The 27,561-nt window shown below is 36.2% G+C and overlaps 1 protein-coding gene and 1 long non-coding RNA gene across 2 annotated transcripts in view; one reads left to right on the top strand and one right to left on the bottom strand.

Moving 5' to 3' along the window:
• csmd3b (CUB and Sushi multiple domains 3b) overlaps window positions 1–27,561 on the top strand; it is a 355,638-nt gene that overhangs the window by 49,055 nt on the left and 279,022 nt on the right. The window lies entirely within an intron of this gene.
• Window positions 16,887–22,370, bottom strand: LOC119617034. The gene is made up of 3 exons (XR_005233187.1): window positions 22,249–22,370; window positions 19,052–19,155; window positions 16,887–18,921 (listed from the first exon to the last, which is right to left on the bottom strand). It is a non-coding gene; the product is annotated as an uncharacterized LOC119617034 (long non-coding RNA).

Here is a 27,561-nt window from a genome sequence, read left to right on the forward strand (position 1 = left end):
ACAACCTAAAAACCGTAAAATACAACATTTCTATTTAGAAGAAAAGAGAAGAAGGAATGAGGGGACAAATACCAGAAAAAATAACTAGAAAAGGACAGAAAAGTATGGAAATAAAAGTTAAGGTGTATTTAGTCATACTGATTGAGAACAAGCGCAGGGTTTTCCAAATATGCTGACAGTTTAAAATGCTAAATAAGCTTATGAAATGTCAGAGAATCTCAAAGGATTGCCTCTTTACAGATGTTAGATGGAATGAAGGTGTGTAACCAAATAACTGACCTCGGGGAAATGTCAGCATATCTCCTGGGATAGTTTCAAGACAAAAGCAGAACCTCGTTCAACCTAATGTTGAAAATACAAGTGTTAAAATAGCTTTTGCATCGTGTCATTAGGTAATGATTGATTTATTGGATAAACTCAGTATTGGCAATATATATAAGAAGAAAAGCTTTAAAACAACATATGCAGCTGCTCTTTTTCAGGACAAAGTGAAAAACGTTTCAAAACGATAATGCAGCCAATTCCGAAAAGGTTAAACAAAAACAACTGGAGATCTATTCTATAGCTGGAAACATTTTGCTTCTCATTCAAGGAGCGTTTTCAGTTCAAAAAGGAGAGAGTGAGGAGTTCCAGCTTTTAAAGTTGAGATGTTTTGTAAACTAGATTTGCATGCAGATTGCACTCACTCTCCTAACAATAGAGGCTCGTTAGGGTCTTTGGTTGCCTGACTCACAAATGAGCCACTTTGTTCACACTAATGAAGGTGTTGATTGGAGTGAAACTGACTGGGGATCAGGCTTAATGCTCCATTATAGGTTTCAGAAAGCTGAAATCTGAGACCTCCTCCTCTGTTTAATGTTGGTTTCTCTCTTTTAACATAGATAGCTTCCTTCACCCCCCTCTCAAACCATCTGTCTTCTCGGTCCAAAATATAAACATTTTGGTCCTCAGAAGAGTGTCCCTTATCCTTGAGGTGTATCTACACCAGCACAATGCAGCCAATGTAATACTGCCAAACTATTTAACATGGTAATAAAAACTAATAAAAACAGTTCCTATTTGACATTTCTTTCTTTTTTTTCTTAGGCTAGATTTGTTTGAATTTCGTGAAATGTCCTATTTCCACAGTTACAGACAGATAAAATTTTAAAAGGCACCATGCAGTGTCAAAAAGACAGTTGACGTCATTTTCTTTATTCCATTTTTATCTACTTGCCTCCATTCAACCCTGACATAATGGTGCATCAGGGACAAACAAGTGTGTAAGACATGCAGATACACAAAAATGGACAACCATGTTTGCGACGCCGCTTGTCGATTTGAGTGTATCTGCATTCATGAGTGAAAGCATGCAGCCTTGAAAGTGTTGCTTTTAGCCTTAGCAGGGTTCGGTTTCATCACAACTGAATGCCGTTTGATCAACATACTCGTCTGTCTGGCTTTTTTCTCCAAGTAAAACATCAAAGAATGAGTGTTTCCTGTGTGTCTTTGTGTTGCTTTTCACACAGTGGTAACTGAAGCTCTCAGACAACTCATACTATAGGTGATGACAGCAAAGAAACAAAAAAAACCCAACAACAATGGAATAAAAAATTAATTGGGATCTTTTTAGTAAGCTGTTATGACATTGAACCACTGAGCAAAAATGCTGAGCCATGAGAAAATACTTAGACTTTATGAAAATGACAGGTAACTCTAAAGTACGTACCAATTTCACAATAAACTCAAAGAAAAAGTCATGGTGTGCTCGAACAGTGCATATTTGGGCAGAAAACAGTTTCCCTCATGAACCTTAACAGCCTATGGCATCCTGGCAAAATGAGTCTTCTCAAGTACACAAAGCAACTACTGAATGTATCACAAACTATGAACACAATATTACGTATTGAATTTTACATTTAGAAAGCTACTCAGTGATTAGTTTTAAATTAACCTGCAAAATAACATGTTTCTATTTAAATTGACTATGGAGAAAAGGCACTTTAAGCAATTTGCGTCTCCAAATATTAGCAATATGTGCATATAATTTCTGCAGCTGAATGACACCAATAAGACAGTTAGACAGGTTTTATTAACTTTTCTTTATTACAGAAAATAATTATAAATGCATTGTGTATGCAGATTCCTATCATTTCAGTACCAGACTGAGCTAAAAATGGCTTAAATTTATCCAAAATTTCTTTGAAATGCAGTGTTCAGTTTTAGTGTTGAGCTAGTAAGTTGTTTGCGTGTTTCCTTTTTTGTTTATGCAATATTCTGCGATACAGTGGGATTTAACGCCACGAGAAAAAAAATATTTTTTAACATATTTGAAGCAAGCTGCTGAAAAAGCAGAAAGCTGTTTTCAACAGATATTGGAAATTACTTCTAGGGTATCAAAAAATAATCTATGAACTAACATACAGCAAATTTTACAAAGAGGAAAAAGGAAGAAAAATTCTAGCTAAAAGCTAAAGTGGTAAAAGATTAGCTAAAAGTAGCTTAGGAAGACAAAAAAAATATAGCAAGTATGCTAAAACATATTTGAAAGAAAACTGAAGAGATCACAATGCATTTCTATGGGGAAACTATTCATAAATTAAGTTAAATATTTTGAAAAGTATAAAAGTTACAAAAAAAGTCATAGCACCCATCTCCTGACTGATCTGAACAATTTTTTATACAAACAGCTGAAACAGCACAAAGTATCCAGAAGCACAGTAATTAGATTGTAAAAAAACATTCAGAAAAAAATGTCATCAATAGATCAAATGCTGAATCAAATAAGATCAACAAATAATTTTGCTGAAATTAAATCATCATTAAGAAAACTTTAGAGCCTTTCCTGCTTTCTCAAATAACTTTAAACTCCACGAAGGGCACCTTGTCAAGAAATGTGACGTTCACAGACAAAAGCTGCAACAGCAATCAAGCTGCAGCTCAGGTCTGTTTGACCTTTTGGGTACTCCATATCCATTAATTGATTGAGTGTTCTTGAGCATAATCAAACAGAATTTATCATTGTACTTGCTGCAGCTCAATGAGGTATTACATCTCATTCTGCATGCTTGTTCGTGTTCAGTTATAAATATGAAATAGATAATAAATAAATAATATTCTGTGTCTTGGTATACGGCAAATTTCTGTTTACAAAAATTGTTCTGCTGCATCAGTAGGATGCTAGTGCTGCTGCCTCCACTAATGATAATGATGATTACAATAATGAGAAATGAACAAAGCTGGAGGTAAAAATTACCCCAAATAGCCCTGTTTACTTTATTTAGTAAATCAATATGTTAAGGCCAAATCCTCATCACAGCAGTGCTTCGTGGACTGATTGTGGCTTTTAATGATGAATAAGGTCAATAGTTAGCACTTCCAGTTTTGTACTTTTTGCTTTTTATTTTTGCATTTTTTCCCCCCTTAAAGTTAGTCTTAATTTAGTCATTATTTTTTATTTATACATTTAGTCATATTTTGTTTACACAATCTGTCAAAACCTGCTTCTGGGAATAGTACTTCAAATTAAAAAAGTGTTTTGCATGCCAAGTAATTGAACATAAGAGGTTTGATATTTGAGAAATTTGGAATTGCATACTGTCTGATTTCTCTGTCATTTAAGGCTTCTGAGAAATCCAAGCTTACAAATTCATAGAAATGCTTCCTCGTTTCATTTATTTTTTTATTTACTTTTTGTTGTCTTCTGTTTTTAGGAACTTATTTTGGGAGCAGTTTTAGAGTAAATGCACACCTTAAGGTTTACAAACACTTAATTATTGTGGCTTTTATAGGGCAGATATTCTGAGAATTCCTTGAAGGTTTTTTGGTTTAATTCCTTTGGGGACAAAACACAAAGACAACCCTATATAATTAAAGGCCTAGCTTTTCTTGAAGGAATGCATCTCACCTGCTACCTTTTATGTCATTGATTAAAACTAAAATTATCTCATGGTGAGAAGATGTTTTTGCTGTGTTGGTCAAACCTTAAAAAAATACATTTTAAACAATCTCATTTGATATTGTAATAGCTCATGTAATCTCACACAATCTGTTAGCACTTAGAGTACATCCAAAAGTTAATCAGTTGTAGTTGTCCAGCAAATAATTACTTTCTGAGAGTATAAATGTTATCCATTCAGTGGTTAATGAGATATTTTGCTAATAGTACAGAAAAACACACAGACACACACATAAAGTCAAGGCCTAAAACAGGCGAGCGGGCGATAATAAAGTCACTCGTTGCTCAGCTTTTAATGTCAAACTTAATGCAAGATTTGCACACCAGCTGCATCACTGAACATGCATGGCTGTTTGAAAATGCTTCTGTGGTGCGACCTGGGAACTGTGAAATCATCGCAGAGAAGACCTGTAAGCTTTTGGCAACTCTTAAGAGATTGACTTTACACTAACCCCTGACATTTATCTGCAAGCGTGACTCACAGCAAACACTTACACACATGCGCATTTGTACACACTTGAGGAAAGAAAGACGCACACACGCACACATGCACACACGCACACACTCCTGGACTTTTAAAGGCCTAGTGGTCTAATCTGAGATGTCAGCTGTGCCACATTGTTTTGACTTGTTAGGGATGGTGCTGGAGGGCTGCAGGCGTGCTGTGAGTGTGTTTCCTTTTATGTGCTGAAGATTGCATGTTTTGATTTTATCATACTTGTGTCAGTGTTTGTCTGTTTTTTTTTTTTTTTTTTTTTTACCAAAACCTGTTTGACATAAACAAACCACAAAGAAAGCAAGGGACATTAGATGTATTTAATGTATTTTTATGTTGACAGTTGGACATATTCTCACAAATAGTGGGCATGTGTAACTCCACACTCAGGTCATTATTTTCTCTAGCTGGCTAAAAGCTAGCTTATTGTCATACCATGTTTATTTTTTTCCAAGACGTTCTCTATTTACAATACACAATAATTCAGATTCATAAATACAGCAGATCCACCTGCCCACAATCAAATATTTAGACCGTGTGCACAATCACATGGGTGCCTGTTTATGTGACAAAATTGGGGATTTAAAAATGCAAACTCCCATCACAGACTTTTTGCAAATGTCTGTGGAAATTGCAGCTCACTTATAAATGAGAGACTGGGATTTAAAACTTTAACAACCACTGACAAAATACCATGATTTATTTAAATATGAAACCAGATGTAGACTTTTACAAAACATTACCGTTGAGGCCATATTTACTTTAAATTTAGTCTAGCTGGAGATACTTATGATCAAGATAAAGTGATTTATATTCCTAATTTTTATGAACTTGCGGATATCTTGTAATTGCATGCAAAAAGAGCTTAGGAGAGATTTTTTTCACAAAGTTGAGACTGAATTTTTATTGTTCCCATGAAGATTTGAGATATGTAGCTTTTGAGAAAAAATGACTTAGAAATCTCTTTTGCTTTTGCCCAATAACATGACTGTGACCTAGAAAATCCAACAACAGACTAAGTAGCTTTTCTACACCTGGCTGATCCCTTTGCCAGTAAACTTTGATTATGTACTGTAAAACCTTACTAAAAAGAAATTGTAAATAGTCAAAAAAAATAGCTGCAATTGTTTTGGAAAAACATTTAGCCAAGCTAAGAATATTCTCTTTATGTATTTATGTAGCCACAGGCTAATTAAATTACTTTAAAGTAAAAAAATAAATATGCAAATTACATCATAAAATAAAATAAAGTGTCAAAATACCTGCTCCAGCAACTCTGACAGCTGTAACACACAATTTTCATCATTCCGATGATCCAATATGTGTAAACTTTTTCTAGAGATCAGAAAGTGCATATGTGAGTGCGAGTGGGAGCGGTGAGAAAGTGGAACAGACAGTGAGAAAATACTTGTGAACTTTTAAAAAAAAAGGTGGTAAAATCTGTCCATAGAAAGCGTTCAGTGAGATGCTCCCTCGCTTGGACAGCTAGCTTCCATTTGCCCGTAAGCGGAACGCTTAACCACAAAATGCTCCAGTGAAAGTTTGCAGGGAGCGCCAATTACAAAGGTAGGGAACTGTGGTTGTCCTGGGCAGCCCCCAGGTCTGAATATATTTGGTTGCACTGAGGTGAAGCAAAGGTGTTCTGTGTAAAAGCATGCATGTTGAAGAAAGAAAGAAACCTTCCTGGGCTAAGTAATGCTTTAAAAGATGCTGTGAAATTGAGGTCATGGGGGGGAAAAAGAAACATGTGGGTGCAAGAAAAAACGTTATTGGACTTTTTTTTCATATAGAAGTCAATCTTTCTCTTCTTCCATCATTCTTTTAGTCTGTTTTTTGATACTTTTATCATAGCACCCTTTGCAATCCCAGTAGCCATCTGCAACAGGCACAGTGTTCAAAGCCAAGCAGTTGCGGTGATGTCTGGGTGTGAAGTGTTTCAGCAGGCTTGCCTGTGTGTGCATGTCCATGTGCATCCATGTAAAATGTCTCCTTCTCCCTCAGTCCTCCAGAGGAATTATATCTTCCTTCCAGTCAATTGAGAAAGTTTTCATGTCTACCACCCCGCACTGCTGCGGGCGTGTTCATGTGTATATATGTTAGAGGTCAAGTAAAAAAGTTGTGTTTTTCCATATAAGATTCATATTTACGTTCAGGACTTTTTGATGCCTCCAGAGTGAAAATAGAAGGAAAGAAGCATCTCACACTGCTGTAAAATTTTCTTGCACAGTATGAACTAATTTAATTAAGCTGGTAATATGAATCCTAATTTTTAAACTTGGTAGTTATATTAGTGTACATAATTTTATGATAAACGAGATAAAGAGAGGTAAAGAAGCCCTTGTAACTTCGGGTCAATTTGACCCAAAGGCCAAGGTAGGGTTAAACATTTGATATCTTTATGTTTCGTTGTTAATAAAATATAGGTTTATGAGGTTTATAAATCATCATACTCTGTTTGTAATTGCATTTTACGCAATGTCCCAACTTTTTTGGAAATGTTGTTGTAAAACACAGGTATCAACCAATATTAGTATTTTGATTTTACCCAAAGAAAATCCCACATAAAATGGGCAAAAGGAAACAAAATAATAAAACAAGATGCCAGTTACAGTACCATGTTAGTACAAATGGCATAGAAACTTCATAGAATGAAAATGCACTATATATAGTATAGTAAGTCTTGAGTTATCCCTTGTTCCTTCATGTTTGGCTTTCAGGAAGCCAACCATCATTGTAATTTTCTAAAGTGGCATTGATCAATAGTTCTACTGGCTTCCTGAGGTTATTTCCTTTTTGTTTGCACTCATTCTTTTTGTATACCTGCTTGATGCTGCCTCATGTCTCCAGTGGTCATTGAGCAGAATGGCACAGATTGCGCATCCTTCACAAGGCTATATAGAAACAAACAGTCACACACTCTCACACCTAGGGCCAATTTAGAATTGCCAATTAACCTAACATGCTTGTACCTGAAAAAAACTCACACATGAGCAATAAGAGTGTGCAAGGCCCCAGCCGAGTTTCAAATCAGCACCTTCTTGCTGCAAGGCAGTAGTGCTAACCAAGTAGACCACCAATTATTCATTGAATGTTTTGCTGGACATTGACTAAAAACATTGGCATACAAAGGCTTGTAAACTCAATGAAAGACCCAGTGATGGTTTGAGAATTAAAAACAACTTAGTAAAGAACCAGTTTTATATTGGTTCTGTTGGCACTTTCCTACACATAGCCTGTAACAAAAACAGTTTTGTTTTCTTTAGTCAAATTTATGAACACAGTTTGAATCATAAAATATTAATTTTGCACCAACGAGATGATTTTTAAAGAGCTAATAGCTGAAACCTGTCATCCAGTAAATGATCAACTAAAAGATGTTCATTATCGTGCATATCTCATCTCTCAGGTACTGTGTCCGGTCTTGAGGCTTTTTTTCCCCGTTTTTAAGAACATGACTTAAAGATACTGTTTAGCTGCTGGCCTGAAACCTTATATTGTCCTCCACTCTTCCACTTTTCTTTTTTTTTTTTTTTAAAAAAAGCACATATTGCACAGTATGCAGTCATGATTAGGTTCAAGTACTGGACAGAAAATAAGTAAGAAAACAGCCAAAGTTCAAAGAAAATCTTTGAAAAACCTCCTGAAACCCCGGAGAACAGCTAATTATGACTACTTTAAAAGCTTGCACAAAGGTTTGTCTGTTTGGAAGAAAAATATAAAAGAAATTAAGAGGTGGTATTAAACTTTTGCAGGGGGGCTGTAAGTCTGGTCTGTTAACTACTGTATTTACAAAGCCTATAAATATATTACTTTAAAGGTTATACTGGCAAGCTAAAAATACAAATAATTTGGGCCATCTGCATGAATAATGGTGTTGTGACTATTTCCCATTTTGGCACAGGAACAGGTGAGTCAAACTGTGTTAATACACAGTTGCAACCAAGCTGGAAGCCAGTCATATGGCCGTGTAAGAGCAGAAGCAATTTTTGTTTCATAACTCAAAGATCCAAAAACACAGTACCAACTAAACTGTGCTCAAGCAGCGCCTGAGGAGATGGAATTTGTGCCCAAGTTAATGGAAACAAAACTCGCCAAAGAAGGTAACATGCCAATGGTGCCCTCAAGACAAATACTTTGATTTAAACACTGCGCCAAAAACAAGAAAAAAGCATGTCTATCTAGTTGTCAGATTTCCCTCAGTCATGAAGACATACAGGCCAGAACAAAATCTGATGACTTTTATTGTCATTTGATTCAAGCATGAATAATATATACTTTTTTTCCTTACCATTAAATACACATACCATGATCTAATTGGTGTTAGCTGTTCCTTTTTTATTTTTTTCCAACAGCAAATGTAAAGATCCCTGCTTTAAAAAGTGTGTCTGCAACAGGTGGTTATTTTCTACAAAAGAGAGGGTGAATAAAAGCATGGAAATGAACAAACACGTTGACCAATTGCCGCGCCAAAGAGCAAACGGGCACTAGCTGTGAACACAGTGAAGCGTCACGCAGCTAAAGTGCCAAAGAGATATTCATCTCAGTAGTTCACAGCCCAAAATATATGTTAATGGGCCTCTGGGGCTGTTGGGTGGGAAATTAGAAACTGTTTGCTAACAAGGTCACCACAGTAACTGCTGCACCCTGGTAAAATGTATAATTTTATGTAAAAATACTTATTTTCATCCAAACTTTTTCGGACGTGTAGACGTTTCTGTATGACTCACAGATAATGTTGGGTTCAAAAGGTATATTTATCACCCAAGTTGAATGGTAATGTTTTATTTGTGTTAATGTGTTTGTCTGTTAACAAAATATCTCATGAACCACTGGTTTTAATGAAACTTCAGAAATAATCAGAGGATTCACCTTTATTACTGGCTTTTGAAATCAACTTGATTCAGAATGGCTGCCCCAACCAAGTGTTATTAAAAACACAAAAATGGCTGAAACTCAGTCAATTTTACAGATATCAAGCTAAAATTTGATGTGGTAGGAGCTGAGATACCTTCACAACACATACTTTGAGCAGGACATCTCACAATATTGCATGAGATTGTGCACGAAGTTATTTTCAAGGTTTAACCAAAACAGCTACAAAATAAGATGATTTTAGTCTAAAACTCTGGCATGAAAGGTTACTGGTGACATGCATTTTTTCAAGGGATATTAGAGTCTATAATTACTAAAGAAATTTGCTTTAATGGTATCTTCTGTGATGGTGTATGTGATTTATTAATACTTAAAATAAACTCCACCTCATGCACCACATCAGGTTGTTTTTTAATGTCACCAACAGGATACTAACTAACAGTTACAACATTCTTAGTGACATGAAATGTTGTACCAGAGTATTTTCTTTTTTATGATTTCAATTTTCCGCAGTACTTATGACATTAATATTTGCATCAATAAAACATTTAGGCATTTAATGATCTAAATGTTGTTTGGCAGGATTTCATTAGCATTGCTTTTGATGGAGGCACTTAGTGACAGATACTCAAGTGTGAGTGTTTGAAAGAATTTCATTAGCATTGGTTTTAATGGAGAGTTTCAGTTTGTCTAAATGCTGTTTTTAATTGTTTTGATTGTAGTGCTTTTAGAGAGGCATTCATGAATAATAAAAAAAAAAGTTGGAAATTGCTACTTACTGCGCTTGTTTGTTTTCCTAAACTGTTTCTAAAGGGCATGCTCTCCGGTGGGCTTACACAATAGAGAGTAGAAATGAATCCAGTGTATTCAGGTAAGAGGTTATTCACCGCCTCCATGTTATCTTGTGAGTTTACAATAGATTAAACATTGATAAGTAATCGTATTACATGAATTAACACAGTTAATATGAAATATTGAATTTCACCTCACTAAGGTATTAGTTTGAATGCCTGAAACGCTTTTTCAGCTGATTTCTTGGAGTGAGCGTTATATCTGAGCCAGGAGGCTGGACGCACTCAAAGCAGGTGTTTCCGCACAGGTGTGGCTCGTGGCTTGATTAAGTTGATTACGTTAAGTGGTTAATTAAACAATCAATTATCCCATCATCCCCTCCTGTATGCCATTACGGACATCATACTGCACTCAGGCTCTGTCCAAATTCTGCACTTGGCTCCTAGTCACTGAAAAGAGCACGCCTGTCTCCATGATTTATGGATGAATGGATTAAAGCTAAATAATAAGGATTTGCCATGATAAAGGCCTTGATTGATAGTTAAAGCAAATATTCAGATTCAGTTATGAACACTTAATATCTTACCTGCCATAGATAACTTTTATAAATGACCTCAGTTTGGAGTAATAGAGTTTATTTCTGATCAGCTCGATAAGCTAACAGCTAGTCCAGACAGGGCCAAGACATAGATGGATTGCTGCCATCCTAACCATTATGCAAATTATATTTTATTAACCTTTACACTGCTGATAGTTTTATAATACATATAACTTTCTAATTATTAGCAAGCATAAACAGCCCTAGAAGCTAATTGGGGCATGTTCACATCAATCTTTGGCACTTCTTGTAGGAATATCATAATATTTCTGCTGAAATGACAGTGACGTGAAGGTATTTAAAGTAGTGTTTTCATGAGTCACTGTGAGATTTCTCAGACTGGAATGGTTTTAAGATGGTAGCGATCCACTTTGCCGCTTCTTGGACTAGGTGAAAATTTTGTCAATCAAGTTAGATTTAAGTTGTTTCTCCAACCTGAGGTCAGTCAAACAGCTATCTAAAACAGAAAAGTGGCAACTGTCTGTAGCTTTTCCACTGGATGCCACTTCAAAAGATCTGAGCCATCCCTTTAAAGACTGTGTCTCACTGGGCTGTGACTGTTAGTAACAAAGGTGGACTCACCATTTGGCAAAGGTAGGCAGTTGCTTTGGGCCCGTACATTCTCCCGGGCTCCAAAATGACTAAATCCTCCTCTGGTTGGCAACTTGTTGGTGATCGGCATTCACGGGACAGTCTCAAAAATGTATTGAAATGTTTGCGGGGCTTTGCGATTTCCTTGCCGGAGTAGCAGAGCTGTGCGATCTTACATTTTGAACATGTTAAAAAAAAAAAGTGGGATTAATTCTATCTCAAAATAGTCACAGAGTTGCTGCAGGCGTCTCAAATCTGTCTTGAACCTATCTCAACTTTGTTGCTGGCAAAAATTCACCAATTCTTTTTGCAGTTTTGAGTGGCCAACTAGTTTCCAACGAGCACAACCCTGTAAGATACCGCCTGGAGTGAATGTATAGGTAGACAAACTATATGGAGGTGTTAATGTCCTCTGAAAGGCGGTAATCCTGGATCTACTCACTAAAATATTCACTGCATTCATCAGGGGCCAGAGTTAACCTTCACTTTCTTCTCTGTCTTTCTCTGTCAAAGACTGTGAGCTTTGACATCAGAGGAAAGTAAGAAGGAACAAAGAGGAAGGAAAGAAAAAAAAAAAAACTTTGACAGGTTTGGGTTTAATAAAATGCTAAAAGTTTTGTGAGCATGAACCATTTTGACTTCTCTCACATTATCCATCTTAAAATTTCTGCTTTCTATTTTGGGTTTTTGTTGTGTAACCAGAGGAAAGGCGATAAAATAACAGAGGAAAAAATAGCTCAAACTTTGTTTGGCGTGATAGCGGTATAATTGGGCACCTCCTGCTGACACACACAGTGAGAGTCATGATTTTGCTTGTGTTTGTGAGACGTAACCAGGTGAAACAAACTGACTCAGTTCCAAATTCTAAATGGTTAGCAGCCAATTTTGAATTGATGTTAATGTGGTTTTATTATTACTATTATTTAAGAAAATCATTTTTAGCTCTATTTTTATCCTCACTGCTATTTTTATGGTCTCCATCAACACACACACAGTCGCTCTCACACACATCCCTCCTTTCCTTCCCTTTCTTGTTGTATTGGCTCTGTGGATATAGTAGTCATGCAGACAGCTAATGTCAAACCACCAATTACACAGTCAGTCACTTTTTATCCTCTCCAGCTTGCTTGTTCTCTGTCTTACACACACACACTCACACACAAACACACACAGGTTTCAGTGTCGGGCACTTTGGTTTATCAGTAACGTCAATGACCAGTGTTACGATATGGTAATTACCTGTAGATCCTTTGGTCTGCACATCACTATACTCACACACACCCACAAAGAGGGAACTTTTTTTTATTATTGACATGTTTTTAGCTTCTGCCAGTGTCGTTACAGTTTGTTTCACTCTCAGATTGTCTTTCTTTCCATGCTCTCACTTTCCCCTCTCTCTTGTTTAATACTGTTAAAGCAACCATCAGCCACAGTGGTGGCATTTACTGGGGCTGATGCTCCCAAACACTGACACACTGGCACACACACACCTAGAAATGCACCCCCCCCCACACACACACACTGTGTCTATCTGGGCTGGCTGCCCATTGCATGCTAAGCTAATGAGATTGGCACAAAGCCACAATACCAATATCGGCAGCAACCTTCTTTTCATTCTGTCAAATGTGCACGCACGCACGCACACGCACGCACACACACACAAGTAGACACACAGTAAGATTGTCGCTCTGACACACTGAGTCAAACAGACACAGGTGATCACACAAGAAGAAAAGCTGTGTACTAGTTATCCTTAAAATTAGATTTTTCCAGTTAAATACACAACAGAGAAAGGAAGACGAGGTGGTGAGAACCGAAAGAAAGAGTTCAAAGGTGATGGCTAAAAAGAACCCAGCGATGGATCGATGACCTGTCCGAGTGTACCCCACCTTTACCCCAGTGACTGCTAGGAAAGGCTCTCTTTAATGCACTTTGTCTTCTGGGGAGTGATGTTTCACTTCTTTACTGTTTATATATTTGAATACAGACAACCTTCAAATAATTGTATTTTTTATGTTTTAAATTGTCTCAGCTTTTAATGGGAAACTATCAGGCTAATTATGTATATCAATTTACCCTTGTATTATCTATCTATCTATCTATCTATCTATCTATCTATCTATCTATCTATCTATCTATCTATCTATCTATCTATCTATCTATCTATCTATCTATCTATCTATAATTTGCTTCATTGTGCATGAAAGCACTGACATTAAATTTTCAACATGTGGTGGCTCAAAATCTATAAATCTTTAACACTAAATGATGCACTTGTCATGGACACAGAGTGCAGTGTATTTTAGAACCAAGACAAGTGACTCTTGGGGAAATTTTGAAGATTTTTGTGCATTTATTTGTTGTCTTTATTGTGTTACAACCACATTTAATCACGTTCCCAGTATTCTATATTTGTTTTAATCAGTGTGAGGACAAATTTACAATAACACGATGAAATAATAAAAGCAGAAGCTGTATTTCGTTTTCTTTATAGAACTGTCGGAGGTAAACAGGTCTTTTTGGAAAATTATCATTACTTTGCAATTCAACAACTGAAGAGGTTTGAGTCACAAATAGTATTTTTAACATTAAACAGGAAACTATAAGAGATGACAAATCACAGTGAAAGTCTAATTATATTTCTGTCAGAGTGCCATGTGATTTGTGAACAAACAGATCTTTTGTTCTGAGAACGGAAGCTCTTTTGTTGTTGCCTTCATGTGTTTAAGGGTCAAAATAATTGAACAAATGTTTGCGTTGTTTTTGCCAGATTTTGTCAAACCTGCTTGTCTTCAGCCAGCCCAACAATACATCCAGGGAGGTTATTGTTTTATGTTATTATTTGCCAAATTAAATGGATTTAAACAAAATAGATTTTTTTAAATATATCTGTCTCTAGAGCTGTATGGGAATGTCCTAACCTTAGACATTTGAACCGCATCTTCGAGGACATCATTGTTTTTGCGTCTGTCAATATGTTACAGCACAGAGTATAGTAACACATGTCACATATGAATGCGTGTTTGAGATTACAAACCTGAAAGAGTTCTGTTTAATTCCTCCTGTAATCAGAATTGATTACTGATTTTGAGTTACTGTTTAATTACGTGGCATTACCATGTAATAGTCCGTGACCTTTCAAAGCACACTTCATCAAGCCCTAAACTGTGTTCTTACGTCGGTTTTCATCTCGCTCTGGACATGTTGCTAACTGGACTGAGACAAACCACAGACTGTTCTGATGTGAGGAGGGGTAATCTAGTGAATTCAAATGTTGACACCGTAAAAATACAGAACTGTTGAAGAATCTTTGGTGCATCACAGATCTGCTTTTTCTCACTGACTTGAATTTAAAAAAAAAGAAGCATCACTTTCTGTCTTCCACTTTCATCTTCTTTGCCTAAACTTTTCTACTTTTAGCTGAAGATGATCATTTTCCTTCCCTACATTCCTGTCTTTCCTCTTTCCTAATTATCCCACTTCTTACCTTCCCTCATGTTTTCTACTATTTGTTTTCTTAGTTTTTATATTCCCTAGATTTGCTTTTATTTTCACTTTACCAGCCTAACCTGTTGCTATGGTTACAAGACCAGGTGGGAGGTAGGAAGGAAAATGGGCAAGGAAACTAGGAAAAAGAGAGGATGAGGGACACTTTTTTTTTTTTTTTTTCAAAGCTGGGTTGTCGGCAGTACCTGCAGTAGACAACCATCAGAGCGATTTCAATTTGTAGAAACAGTGAGAAGCTCTTGTGGAGCAATTAAACTAAATGGTACTCAGAAGAAAGCAGAACAATTTTAAATAAAACCATTAAAAATAAAAAATCTCTAAAAGAGTACTGAGAGAGATTTTGTGAATTTGTAAAACTACATAAACAAATATTGGAAATCATTATATATATGTCAAAGCATAAAACTAATTATTTGAACCAAGATGAAAACAAATGTGAAACAGTTATAAAGAAAAAATAAATAAATATTTGTTCAAAACAATTTTTACACTGAAGACATGTTTAATTTTCTCTGTTTTTGAGCACATTTCTGTCTGTATTTATCAGCTGAGAGAAAATAACTGGGCAGTTTATCCTTAAAAGAGCCTCATTTCGTATTTAAAAGTTTTTGTGGCTTTTAAACCTGATGTTGTAGTCTTGTAGGTTTTTTAGCTTTATCGGGTTCATTCCAGGTTTACTTATGATTGCAGCATTACTCAAATCTTAATTAGTGTTTATTTATTTCCTGATCATTGTCATTCATAGAAGTTTGTTTGTTGTCTTATTTTTATGATCTGGTTTATCTTTTTCTGTTTTGTTTTTTTCTGCCCCTGGATGTCCTCAGTTACCTGTACTGTCACTGGTTAACCTTAACGCCTGATACCATCAATAACCTGTGTACCCTAGCCTCTTCACATTAAATAGACTACTTGTTTTGTTGCTCAGTGCCAGATATCCTATTTATGTGCAATGAGTTGATTGGTCTTGTGGATGGATTTGCAGGTTTTCCCCTTTTTTGTTGGATTTCTAGTTTTAGGATTTTTTTTCTTCAATTTTTTTTTTTGGGTCATCTGCTCTAGCTTACAAAAACTTGATAAGGAAGCAAAAGCTGCTTGCTTTTCTAACATATAACATTTCTGTGCCTCATATATATATCCTGCTCATTAGCTAATTGGGTTCAGAGGACGGGATGGACACTTGTGCATGTAAATGTTGAGTAAATGCTGAATTTCAGGAAATTAAAGGTGAACTTCAGCACAGATAGACCAAACTTTTCTTGTTTAATCTTCTGCGAGCATCTGAAAGTTTTTCACTGAATTCTTAAAACAGTTTTTCAAATCAAAGCAGCAGTATCACCACTTGTTTGGTTCCTCAGCTCTCTGCAGCCCCTACTGACACCTAATCTGAGTTCAACTTTGACATATAGCTGCTGTTGCTTTCTCTATTGCATCTGTATTCACACTGGAGGGTCTGAGGTAAAACATAATTTCCCTACAGAGATCAATAATGCCAAAGATTTCTCTGAGGTTGTAATGAGCTTCCCAAGGCAGAGGCTCCCGAGGTAACTAAATTTGATCCAGGCCTGCAAACTGTTCATGTTTTGTCACTACACTCTACTCATTAGCCACATCACGATCATATTTTCAGCCCAGCTGTTGACAGGAATCATTTTTGTGAATTAATCATTCCCTGGAAACAATCAATTCTCAGTCTAGACTGCGTCTGATTAATTGCAATTTGAGTGAGTTACATTTCCCATGTATGTAAGCAAATTAAACATTAGGCTCTCCAAATAATCTAGTTGCGCCGGCTGAAACCTGAATTTAGTTACAGTGTCTGCATTTTCAAGATAGTGACTTACAGAAAACAAGGTATTTAATTTAGGGTCAGTGTGGTTAATTTTGGTTTCGATTTGAAGTTTATTACCAAATGTTTGGTACGAGTTAAATTTGCTAGATTTAAAAAAGACAAATAAATAATCAATTGTATTAGTTGGCAATAGTCAAACAAAGAAGTAAAAAGCTGTCAACAAACTTTCACTAGAAATGGTTATTTTTATTGTTCTTAAGCTTTATAAAAAGTATTAAAATGCCACGTGTGTGTGCATGATTACTGTCTTGCCAGAGAGGCTGCTGACAAATTTGGGAACTTTCTTTTTTCCAGGCTTTCAGATGATTGCCAGGTTTGAGCAAAATGCACCAAATCTGAAATCTGAGACAAAAGGAAACTGATTATGTGAAGCCTCTGTGCGTCTTAATTACACTTTTTGGTTTGCCAAGAAAGATGTTTCAGAAGAGCCCAATATCAAAGGATATTGGAAGTCTTGGTCTCAAGTGGTGTAGCTTGAAAGGAGCTGGAGATTACAAATAACTTTTTATTTCTGTATAAATACAGATAGGAAAAAGCACTGTTGGTGGAGTTGATCTATTCATCTTCATCTTCATGGTTATCAATGTATCTGTTTTTTACACCCTAAAGAGTAAAATAAAAAACAAAATCACTATTAGATTGTCAGCTTTCATGTGAGGAAACATTGCTTTATCAACTGAACAGCTGTCAGTGTTAGGCATAAATTGTGTGTTTTTTTTTTCTTAAACAATAGTTTAGGTCTATTGTAGTGGGGTTCTGTGGAATCATTATGAAGAATTCATATCTTACCTGTTGTAGATAGCTCTTTAAATTACCTTAGCTTGAAGACACAAACTGACAAGAAAATAGCTCGTCTAAGTGGGGCCAAAATCAAAGTGGATTGCTGCTCTCTGAAAGCAATTTAAGATTTCAGATTTCGTAGCAGTTCATAGCAGTTTTTTGTGTTTTTCTTTTCTAAACCCTTTTCAATTTTGTGTTACACAGTTATTTACAAAGATTTTTGAGATTATTTTCAAGTGCAAATAGCGGCGGTAGCTACCTGTAGCACTTCTGATTTGATGCAGCCTAGGGCACTTCTGGTAGGAGTATCACAATATGTCTGTCAGAACTGATGTGTAATCTGAAAGTTTATAAATTAGCTGGTGTTGGGGTGGAGAGGGCCACGGCTCTGGGGAAAAAGTCTGAGTCTGCTTATTGTCCTAAACTGCTCTCCAGATGGTAGCAGTTTGAAAAATGGGTTGCCGGGATGTGTGGTCATTGTAGATATTGGATGCTTTCTACCTTATTCTGGTGTTTACAGACTGTCCAGGAATGCTCCAGACCGATGATGTGTTGGGCTGCTTTCACTCTGGTCAATTTCTTCCGCTCAGCAGCCGTGCACATGGGATACCATCTTGTGAAACAGTTTGTGATGATGCTCTCAGTTGTACTTGTAGAAGTGAAGCATGGACGTTATGGGGAGCTGCGCCTGTTTTGGTTTCCGCAGGAAGAAGAGTCTCTGCTGGGCATTCTTAACAAGGCTGGATGTGTTGAAGGTCCAAGATAGTTGAGAAAAAAAGAGTCTGCACCTTAGCATGATGAGCTCCAAGTCAGAGCTCAGTGAATGTCCACAGTCTGCAGCTGTGTACCAGCTGTTGTTCATGTACACACATCAGCCACCCCCCACAGTGTTTACTGGAGTCGCTTGTGTAGTCCGCTCTGGAAAACAAAGCAGCCGGCCACTTCAATGGCGGTTATATCCGGGTCAAGCCCCCAAGTCATGTTGCCTTCTGTGTAGGGGTGACAAGGACATAAATGAAGGTGACCCATCTCCTGCACAACTCAAGCAGCCATGGAGACAAGCTGATGATTTATCATAAAAAAAAACAGAGATTTATTATACAGGTGCTTTTTAACTTACAGGATGGAGTTTTACCAACATCAGGGTGGCCGAAGTAATGAACAAAACCCAAAGTGTTTTATTATTAAATCACTTCTCTATATACGAAATTAGAAAGATAGAAAGAAACAAACAACAAAAAAAGAATATTTTACCTTCCTAATCTAACAAAGCAGGATAAAAGGATTTAAAAATAAATGGCAGTCCACCTCTACAAACTCCTATCGCAATATTTACAAAGTAACTAGATAACTGATGTGGCACAGCAGGTCAGATGTGGCTGGTTGGGATTCAAGAGGCTGGATGAAGTCGTCACTGTTCCAGCTCATCTTTATGCCATGGGATCTCATCAGGCGGCCAATCTGTGTCCAGCTTTTTGGTTTTGGTCCACCAATTGCACCTTGATTACATGAATAGTAATTGACACACATTAGATTCACACACACACATATACGCACACTATGACAGCAGTCATAAGAATAATTTTTATCCTAATTTTCTATATTTTTGAGCATTTTCCCTTTACATACCTGACTCCTGTCTATGTGCACCTTGGCTGATGGATTATAGTGGAGGTGTGAGATTTTCCTTTGATCACAGTTCTGCTGTTGCCCAATCCTTTCACTCTTCATGTCTTGTCATATATGTGGGTAGTAAAAAGACATTTTTTATCACATACAGCCATGTGAAGGGATATTAAGGGGTTTTCATATATTTTTATTTTAGTGGACTAATTGCAAGCTTGTGTGTGGATTAGAATTAGAATTTTACTAACAAAAAGCCAACAGAAACACCTGAAAGTGTTTAATGGTGCAAGAACATTTATTTAAATGGAAAAACATATTTATTTACATGATGCATTTCTGCGTCACACACCTGCACAGTTAAAGTTTATTTTGTAAGTTTTTTTCTGTGAGTTGTGTGACAGAGCCAGTAGTGATTTTATTGCCATATAGGAAGAAGTCACAGCTGAAAACCCTAAAGAGAGGAATTGCTCAGCTTCTACGGTTAGTCCCAATAGAAAGCATCTTAGTGCCCCTACAGATGTGTTTAATGGCACCTGCTAGGTGAGATTGTGTGAAGCCCTGTGGATTTGACAGACTGTGTTGCTGTAAGAAGTATGTGGGCTCAGCAAGTATGGGATGGCAGCACAGTCCTGTGGGTGCCATGATTTTGTTCAGTGATGCATTTTCATACATGTTCTTCTAATACTTTTTCAGCTCTTCTACCTATGCATTGAAGATTGGATTTGATCACTGTCTAATCTTCAAATGGGTTATTTCACAAGATTTATATTGTTCCACAGGATGTATGTGGTTCTAAAATGCAGTTGGATCATTTTATCACAGGCAGTTGAAGGATGCCTCTGTATTCCTAACAGACTTTGAAGAGGGGCAAAATGTTCCCCTCTCATCTTGGCTAAAAGGTTTTAGAATGGTTGAAAGAGAGACTTTGTCTTGCCAAGCCTGCATTAGACTTTAATATGTTGCTAAACGTTACAGAGGTAGCTCTTAATGGCAACTGGGGCATAAATACTACTTGAGAGGATCTAATGTGTCCTTGGAAATAGCACATCAATGTGAATACAGTGTGTTCACAATTTTCTTGTGTAAATCGTGGATGTGGAATGTGATGCAATGTTTTAATATTTACATAAAGAAAATCCTTGACAAATTTAAGGCCTAGCATTCTTTGAAGGAATGCATATCTCCCCCATTATAACTAAGATAATGTTATGCGATGGCAGCAATCCACTTAGGTCTTGACTCCATTCAAATTAACCGTTAGCTCATCTGTGTGGACAGAATTAAACTATTCATTCAAACTAAGAACATTCAAAGAGCTGTTTGCAACAGGTAAGGCATTGATTGCTCAGAAACTTTTCACAAAAACCCACTTCAACTTCAGCTATCCCTTTAAATGCATACCATAGACTATTTGTTTTTAAAAGCTGTCATTAATTTAGAATCCAATTGGTAATATGAGGGTCATCCTCTACCACTAAAAATCCATTGCTGATCATTTATTTCATTGGATTTCCCTGATTTACCCACAATAGAAAAATAAACATCTTAGTGTGTAAAACATGTGCCAGCATCACATGAGAAAGTGCTCCTTAAAAAAAATAAAGAAATAAATGTCCCCTACTATTGGATTTTATAGGGTTCTGCCAGGAACAGGAAAAAAAGCACAGAATTTGCAAAAGTAGGGCAAGCATTCCTACGTTTTCTCCCGCCCCACCATTAATCACCGTGTGCTGGGACACAATAAACACAACACTGGCTTTAGGGCTGTTTATCTTGCCTGGAGTTTGGAATTTTTGCTTACACTTGCCCTTTATGTCACTTATCATCAGACAGAAATGTCTCATAAAACACATTAATACTGGCAGAGCATTATTACTTTAATTAGGTTGCTGCTGTTCCCACAATAATTGCAATACTCTGATTGCTGCATGCAAATGGGTCTTTGTGTCAGAATTGCCAAGTTTGTTTCTGAAGCGTTTCATTGATCCATCCTGGCAGAAAAAGAGGGAGCTTCATTGCTATTAATCTTGGTACCATGGAAATGTCAACTGGAGAATCTGTGTGCATGCAAAGAATAGCTGAGTTCTGCTTGATCAGTCAAGGGCTTTGACTTTGTGTTCAAGCTCCAAACAATTTTGACTTTAGTGAATAAAAGGGCAAGATTTGGAAATGTATCTAAAGCTACATTTACACTTTTTTTTTAAGATTTTTGCAAAATATCTCATAATTCACTAAATTGATTTCAATGAAGGTTTTTAGGAAGTAAACATCGGATATACATCTACAATTAATAACGTTTGGAGTCACCTCAATTCAAGATGGCCAAACACAAAAAATAACTAATTCAGTAAGTTTTGCAGACATTGAGCTAAAATCTGGCGTGGTAGTAGCTAAGCATCATCCCCAACCCATACTCTTGAGCTTGGCATCTTGTAATGTCGTATAATCTTATTTTCAATGTTTGATCAAAACAACAACAGCTCCATTTATCTAAATAAGATGATTTTAGTCTGAAACTTTGGCATACAAACCTGTTAAAGAATGCTAAGCCAAATATATCATGTATTCTAATTCTTCTTTATTGAAATGAAATGTTTTGTGTCTTGCGTTTGACTTCTTGTTTTACTTAGATATTTTTTTTTCTTTTAACAGCTTTAAAAGGTCACAGCTTACTGTTGTAAAATTGTGTGCTAGATTAGAAGTCTTCCCTTTTGTATTCTAATTTTCTCTTTTATATTTTGTTCCAATATACATGGTGTATGTAGTACTAAAATACTGAAATAGGAATCATTTTAACTAATCATAACACCAATTTTCTCTCACCTAAAATTTATCGAAAATGACCTCAGGCTCACGGAAAGCTTTGGTGTCTTGATTGAGTTTAAATAAGGTGTATTTTGACTCACATTTAATGTGTTTACAGGCAGTGGGGTGACTTACATTTTGTTTAGTATTACTTTTTATTTCAAAGAGATGTTCATTTTCTAGCTTCTCTAAATGAATCTTTTAATAATAGTCCACACACTACATTTTGTTTTACAGTTTTGCTTAAAGAAATACTGTTTCAGCAACACAAAAACCACGATGCATAATTTCCTAATTTCAGTCATCATCAAATACCTTCCTTCTTTTTTAAACCACGCTGCTCATCAAGTCTTCTAATCCTCATTTTTGTTTCATGTTTAGCTGCAGAAACCTACCTTTGAGCACAAATCGTATGCACCTTGTTTAGCGTCTCGTCTTTCTGATTATGTATTTCTTTTCTTTGGACTCAGTATCTCAGATGGTGAATATTGTTGTGTCTCTGTCTGTGGTTTCCTGACTGAAAGTGCTGTTTGAGGAAACGTTGAGTTTGAAGTTTAAAGTAAAAATGTGTTTCATAGCTTTAAAGCTTTATCACAACACAACCAAAATAGAGGAAGTCATACGAGAACAGGAAGCAGCAGATATCATTCTTTGGTGAGAAACAGTCTGTTTCTGAATATGTAATGATACAACAGCCAGTCACTACATTTGAACAACTTGATTTTTGCCTGCTGCATTATTGTTTGGAGTTATCTCACTTGGAGATGGTCACTACAGCTAATGGATTTTAGCCAATACAAAAATGACTAGAACTCAGTCATTTTTTATTGATACTGAGCTAAACAGTTGTGTTATTGTAGCTGAGAGGAACTTAGCACTAATTCTTCACTGCTAACATTGTTGGCAAGTTCTCACAACATTGCATGAAATTGTACAAATCATCACCTCCTTTTCAGAATAAAATGATTTCAGTTTAAATCTCTGGCATGAAAGGCAGCAGCCAAAATGTTCTTTAGGACTTTAATTAATAATATGTAAGTCACTTTGGTGTGGCCACAATGATCACAAACTCACTTTAAATTAGTTAGAGAGTCACTCTGCTGATCCTAACTTTTTAACTTAAGCAATTGTCTAAATGCCTGAGTAAGGATGTGTTATCAATCATTTAGTAGGTTAACAGCTACAGTGGAATAAAAGTGAAATGTCAGCCAACAAGGGGATTCCCTTTTACTACTTGTTTTACAGCGTATACAGAATATGGGTTACGAAGAGCCAAAACTACAAAAAAGAAAAATAAATCTACAGTGTTAAGAAAAAGGACGGAAAACTTGGTGCTTTCAGTGCTTTATATTTAGTTCTACCATGAAACCCATTTTCACAGCTGGCCCACTTTTCTGTGAATTTTAAAAAGCTGCAAGCGCTGTAGGAACCTGTATCATAAATTCATAATCTGATATGCTACATTTGCAAATGATATGAGACACCATGAAAAACAAACCAAAACAAAAACAGCATTGTTTGTTCAAACACACAAAAGTGTCAGAAATAATTAAGAATGCCACCTAGAATCACTGATGGAAGTAGCGCCTACTTTTGATGCGAATCCAGAAAATCGTAATAGGATTTTTTTTTTCAGAGCAAACAACCCAACGCCACTGCAGATTATATAAAACCCCCATTGCGCTCTCATTTTCCTCACTTGTTTGGATTTCTGAAGAACTTATTTGTCCTCAACCCATATATGTAACAATACCTGACCAATTATGTACCTCTGAACCTGTGGTTCCCAAACTTTTCAGTTTCTGACTCACAGAATGTAGCCACGAAGGCTTATGGCCTATTCAACTGCCAGTTTAAATAAAGAAAAATGCCTAAAAACCTTCTTAAACAAGGGAATATTGACAACACAAACAAGATGTATCAAGACTGCATGATTACAGTCATTTTTTGGAAAAAAACATTGCGAGAAAATGCAATAAGAAATCATTTTTTAAATATAAATTAATGTCTGGTAACTACCTAAGAGCACTAACATGGTGTTTTAAGACTAAGATATCCCAGAATCTTTGAGTTATATGCATGAAAAAAAACAAATATTGTTTTTTTTATTTACTTTTTTTATTGCATTTAATTAAACAGCGAGTTTAATTAAAGGCAACCTGACTTTTCTGACTCTGGAAGGCTTTTCACTTCTCATCCAAGGAGCTTTCCTAATTCAAAACAGAAAAGTGTAAAGTTAAAAAACTTAAACCTTCACACCTTTCAGTTTCAGTGAGCCTGTTTCATGGAAACCATAGGTATTAAACTATAGGAGATGATGGGTGGATAAAAAAAAAAGAAAAAAGTGGTAATGATTGTGTCTACAATTTATTCATGGATCAAAGTTGGGGAAGGACTACATAATTACATATACCTAAAAAAAATCCATTGAGATCTTTCAAGAGATGGAGCAGATAGAGAAGAAGGAAAAGATTAAATGATAAAGAGGGGGAGAAGCACAAAAAAAGATCAGGAGGAGGATATCTGGGGGAAACAAAAGTGACAAGAGAGAGACAAAAAAAAAAACAAGAAAGGTGGAGTAAATGTGGACCAGATTAGTGTCGGGTAAAGCATTTTGGTGGATTAAAGTCCACGTTCCCATGGCAACAGATTTATGGTGACTTACCTGTGAGGAGGAAAGAGTAGAGAGAGATGGCTTCACATACTCTTAATGTGTGTTTGTGTGTGTCAGACCTCATTAGTCAGATTGGAGATGATGACACTCAGCAGAAACAAATCAATAGTAACTCCCTAAGACAGCAGCTGTCTCCCCATTTCTCCTGGTCTAATTAATTCTTTATGCTCTTTGGTGACTGCCAATCAGGGATGGTTTCACATAGGTGCTTCATTTTCTTTTTTGTGTATCAATAAAGTCATGGAGGAGGACACAGTAGATGCAATGAGCATGGTATAATCAATACTACACTCTCTAAATACAGAAAATACACTTTATTGCTCATTTCACACGTTATCCTGTTGTATAGGTACAACAGTTAATTTGCCAAATTTAAATACAGGAGATTTTTACCTCCTCACTCCCTCATGTCTTAGAAACACTCAAACGAGATCACATTTTCCAAAAGAAGTTCCCCACTTAGCATTCTTTCCCTACGTTCAGTGACCCACTTTCTTAGAAAGCAGAGTTTTTATTTATTAGTGAAAGTGAGAGTTTGCTAATTCCAGTCGTCTTATGTTCTCGCTTCTTACCCTCCCGTCTCCCTCCACACAGGCTCTGCAATAGTAGTCCTGGTGTTTCATCCTCCAATGAATTCTTTTAACTTTTTTTTTAAAACCTCCAAACTATGCACACTGCTTAGGAGTAGAAAAAAAGAAAATAACACTCCCAAATGCTCTTTCAGATCCATTAGTTTAACAAGTTATAATCCCTACAGGCCAAAAAGTTACATGTACGGCTCAACTGGAGCAACTTCTGCTTTGCTGTATCTAAAATCTTGCTGTGTTGAACCTCAACACAATGTCATTCCATATTATGGCCTGGGTGTTGCAGTTATTACTTTTTTTTTTTTTTTAAAGTAAACTATGTAAAACAAATGCACCATCTGTGTGACAGAACAGCACAGTCGTTTCTGACTGCCTTCTGATTTCTAGCAGGGTTGCTTCACGGCAATCCAGGAGCAAAAATGGAAGAGCAAAAGCTTTACAAAGCAGATAGGAAGGAAAACGGCTTAAACTGAAACACAGGATGTCTGGAAAAGCAACAGTCAATCCGAGGGTTGAAACAGTTCTGAGCAGAGGCACATCACAACTGCAAGACAAGAGGGAACTTTTTGAGTTAGTGTGCGGAATCTTGATGGAGAGCGGTACAGCATCTGAGCACAAACACCAAAAGATGAAACGATCCCTTCAAGTTCATTTATTTAGCAGGGATGAACACATAAACAAGAGGACAAAGGAGATGTCTAATGCATTATGGTGTTTTTAGCAAAAAAAAAAAAAAAAGCTAATTTTTAACACTTGTGGCCCTCAGAGCCTTTAGAAAAATAAAACAATCAATTAAAATAAATACAAATGGTAGGAATACATAATACAGCCCAGGAAATACCAGGACATATTATGTATCGCTACCAAGAGAAATACAAAGAAAAAAAAGAATTGTTAAGGATAAAATAAATTTATAAATAAATAAAATTCTATGATTATCTGTAAAGAATTTTCTTCTTTGCACTCCCTGCAGTTATAATACAACAATTCTGCTGGAATAACTGTATTATGTGAAACTGATGATGATGGAAAGTTTTATAAAAACGTGTTTCCAAGAACTGCTATGAAAGTTTTGAGATTGGCGATGCTTTAAGACAACAGCAATCCACTTTGGTCTTGGCCCTGCTCAGATTACCATCAGTCTGGTCTGAAGAAAAACAACATTTTTTCAAGTGGAAGTCCTTCAGAACAGTTTCTTCAACTCAAATACCAAAATGTAATAAAAATCTGATGATTAGCTAAATCAACGCTAACTAAAAGAGATCCTGACACTTCAAGAAAAGACTATTGCAATTCTGTAAATTCAAAATGTCTCTAAAACTTCTCTACACTGATTTGAAGAGATACAAAGTGCTGCAGAGTTCTGATATGGAAAAAGCAGCAGAGATAATATTTCTACAGCTTTTGAAACATTTTAGTTTTTCTCTGTGTTGGGCTTCCGTGTTTACATGCAGGCACACGGTAGCTCTTCTCATTTTACCGATGTTAAGATGTAATGATTTAAGAAAAATAAAAAGTGAAACCAGCAATTGGTGTACAACCCTGCTTCCCTAAAACATTTCAAGCGATAAAAAGAACAAATACCATGAGGTCAAGTCAAGGAGCTTTGATTGGTTTTCCATGAGGAATAAACCATCCACAACTATTACTGAATGGCTGCAAAGAATGCTAAAGGAACAGCCGAGGAGCTGTGTTTTGTATTTGAAAGGGTAATCACATTTAAAATGAAAATGCATTAAGGTGAAACAGCATTAAGCAGAAAGTAACAATGAAGTGTATGGTTATTTATAGCACTTACCAATAGTTTTCCAGGAGGGTATAAAAGCCCTTCAGAATTTTAAATGGCCTTAGTAAATCTATGTTTCTACACGTCACCAAGAGTATGAAATCCTGATGCATTCCATTTAATTTAAATTCATTTGCACTCTGCAGAGAGCCTGCATAGTAAAATTGGTTTTCTCGATGTGAAGATGGCTGTGCGTTTGCCACAGGAGTCTTCATGGCCTGTAAATGCTTTTTAAAAATGTTCAATATGAGGAATGACATTATATACAAACAAGAATCTTACTTCATTTTTAGCTTTCCTGCCATAGCTGTTCCAATATGTTGCACTATTACTTTACAACTTGAAAACCATGTGATGCAGCCATTTTGTTTTTGCTTTTAAAGTACAATGTATAACTATAGACTGCAAGGAGCAAATAACAGTGGGTCAAAAAGGTACGTCACATTTATTTTGTTCAAGAATTAAATATTGTGCAAGGCTCAGACTAATCACAGAGGCACATGCCTATTATTCCTTACTTAGTGTTAGATTTCCTTGTAAATTTTTAATGTCTTCCATCAGTGGAGTCTGACCGTAATCCATGTTTTAATCTAATGTTCATATCTGTTTTGGTTTATGTTGATGCTCGAGCAGGGGGGCACTAAACTGCTCTTCTTAAGAT

Source organism: Kryptolebias marmoratus, linkage group LG5 (genome assembly GCF_001649575.2).
Source record: "Kryptolebias marmoratus isolate JLee-2015 linkage group LG5, ASM164957v2, whole genome shotgun sequence".
Taxonomy (NCBI): Eukaryota; Metazoa; Chordata; class Actinopteri; order Cyprinodontiformes; family Rivulidae; genus Kryptolebias; species Kryptolebias marmoratus.